Source organism: Pseudorca crassidens, chromosome X (genome assembly GCF_039906515.1).
Source record: "Pseudorca crassidens isolate mPseCra1 chromosome X, mPseCra1.hap1, whole genome shotgun sequence".
Classification (NCBI taxonomy): Eukaryota; Metazoa; Chordata; class Mammalia; order Artiodactyla; family Delphinidae; genus Pseudorca; species Pseudorca crassidens.
The window spans coordinates 61,009,610-61,012,298 of NC_090317.1; positions in this window are offsets into that span (position 1 = coordinate 61,009,610).

The window sequence follows — 2,689 nt, forward strand, 5'->3', positions numbered from 1 at the left end:
GTGTTTCCAATATTGGACTAATCTTTCATTCTCATGAGAAATATCTTTTGGCCATAATGCCTTTTATTTTTTTTAATTTACTTGTGGACTCTGCTCATATTTTGGAGAAGATATTTGCTTCTATGTTCTTGAAGTATACTGTATTTTTATTTTCTTGTTATTTCTCTCTGTTTTGGTATCAGGTTAATATTGGAATTAAAAATAACTTGGAAAGTGTTTCCTCCTTTTATTTTCTGGAAGAGCTTGTGTAGAACTGGTATTAGTTATTAACTAAATATGTGTTAGAACTCACCTATTGAGCTATCTGGACCTAAATTTTCTTTGTTGGAATGTTTTTAACTATGAATTCATTACTCTAATAGATACAGGATTATATTCATGATATCTATTTATTTTTATTGATATATAATTCACATACTATAAAATTCACCCTTTTGAAGTGTAGAATTTAGTATATATACGAGATTTTATCACTGACACCACTATATAATTCCAGCACATTTTCATCTCCCCCAAAAGAAACCCACTACCCATTAGTAGTCACTCCTCATTTTCCCGTCCCCCCAGCCCCTGGAAACTACTAATCTACTTTCTGTCTTTATGAACTTGCCTATTTTGGACATTTATATAAATGTAATCATAGGGGACTTCCCTGGTGGTGCAGTGGTTAAGAATCTGCCTGCCAATGCAAGGGACACTGGTTCGATCCCTGGTCTGGGAAGATCCCACATGCTGCGGAGCAGCTAAGCCCATGCACCACAACTACTGAGCCCGTGCTCTAGAGCCCATGAGCCACAACTACTGAGCCTGCATGCCACAACTACTGAAGCCTGCGTGCTCTAGGGCCTGCATGCTGCAACTTCTGAAGCCTGCACTCCTAGAGCCCGTGCTTCACAACAAGAGAAGCCACCACAATGAGAAGCCCACGCAGTGCAATGAAGAGTAGCCCCCTCTCATCACAACTAGAGAAAAGTCCACACACAGCCAAAAATTAAAAATAAATAAATAAATGGAATCATGCAATATGTGGTCCTTTGTGTCTGGCTTCTTTCATTTAGCATAATGTTTTCAAGGTTCATCCATGTTGTAGCATGTTTCAATATTTCATTCCTTTTATAGCTGAATAATATTCCACTGAATCTTGAGTGAGCTTTTGTTTGCTTCTTTCAAGTAACTGGTCATAACTAACACAACATTATAAATCAACTATACTCCAATATAATTTTTTTTAAGTAAAAAATTTAAAAAATATAAAATGAAAGAAACTGGTCACTCTTATCTATTGGATTTATTGGCATAAAGTTGATTTAGTATCCTTTATTATACTTTTCATATATATAGAATTTTTAGTGATATTTCTTACTTCATTCTTGATATCTGTAGCTTGTGCCTTCTACCTTTTTTTCTTGATTGGTGAAGACAGTGGCTGATAAATTTGATTCACCTTTTCAAAAAGTATCAGATTTTGGTTCTATTGATTTTCTATATTGTTTTCTGTCTTCAATTTCATTGATTTTCAGTCTTATTTTTATTATTTCCTTCTTTCTGCTTGCTTTGAGCTCAATTTGTTCTCCTTTTACTACTTTATTAAGGTAGAACTTTAGGTTATTTATTTGAGAAGTTTCTTCTTTTCTAATATAAGCATTTAATGCTATCGATTCTAAGTATTTATCTAATATTGGGGAGACAAAAACATTCATACCATAGCAGTTGAATATCTTATTTTTAAAAAAATAGACACTTTAAAGAGCAATTTTAGGCTCACAGCAAAGTTGGGAGAAAAATACAGAGATTTCTCATATACTCCCTGCCTGTATATATGAACAGCCTCTCCCACTATCAACATCTCACACCAGATGCATTTGTTACAACTGATGGACCTACACTGAAACATCATTATCACTAAAGTCCATAGTTTGCTTTAGTGTTCACTCTTGGTGGTGTACATTCCATGGGTTTTGACCAATATGTAATGGCCCGTATCCACTATTATAGTATCACACAGAATAGTTTCACTGCCCTAAAGATCCTCTTTGCTCCACCTATTTATCCCTTCCTCCTCACTGACTCCTGATAACCATTGTTCTTTTTATGGTCTCCATAGATTTGCCTTTTCCAGAATGTCATATAATTGAAATCATAATCTTTTCAGATTGACTTCTTTAACTTAGTAATATACATTTAAGGTTCTTCCATATATTTTAATGGCTTGATAGCTTATTTCTTCTTAGCACTGAATAATATATTATCTGGATATACCACAGTTTATGTATCCACTCACCTACTGAAGGGCATCTTGATTGATTCCAAGTTTTGGCAATTATTAATAAAGCTGCTATAAACATCCATGTGCAGGGTTTTGTGTAGACATAAGTTCTCAGTTCCTTTGGGTAAATAGCAAGGAGCACAATATCTGGATCATATGTTAAGAGCATGTTAAGTTTTTTAAGAAACTGGCAAACTGTCTTCCAGAGTAGCTTGTACCATTCTGCATTTCCATTAGCAATGAATGAGAGTTCCTGTTGTTCTACATCATTGCCAGCATTTGATGTTGTCAGTGTTGAATATCTTTTCATGTGCTTATTGGCACATATGTTCTGTCTGGTGGAGTGTTTGTTCTAGTATTTTTCCTATTTTTAAATTCAATTTTTTTGGTATTTTTTTTCCTTTTGAGTTTACAGAATTCTTT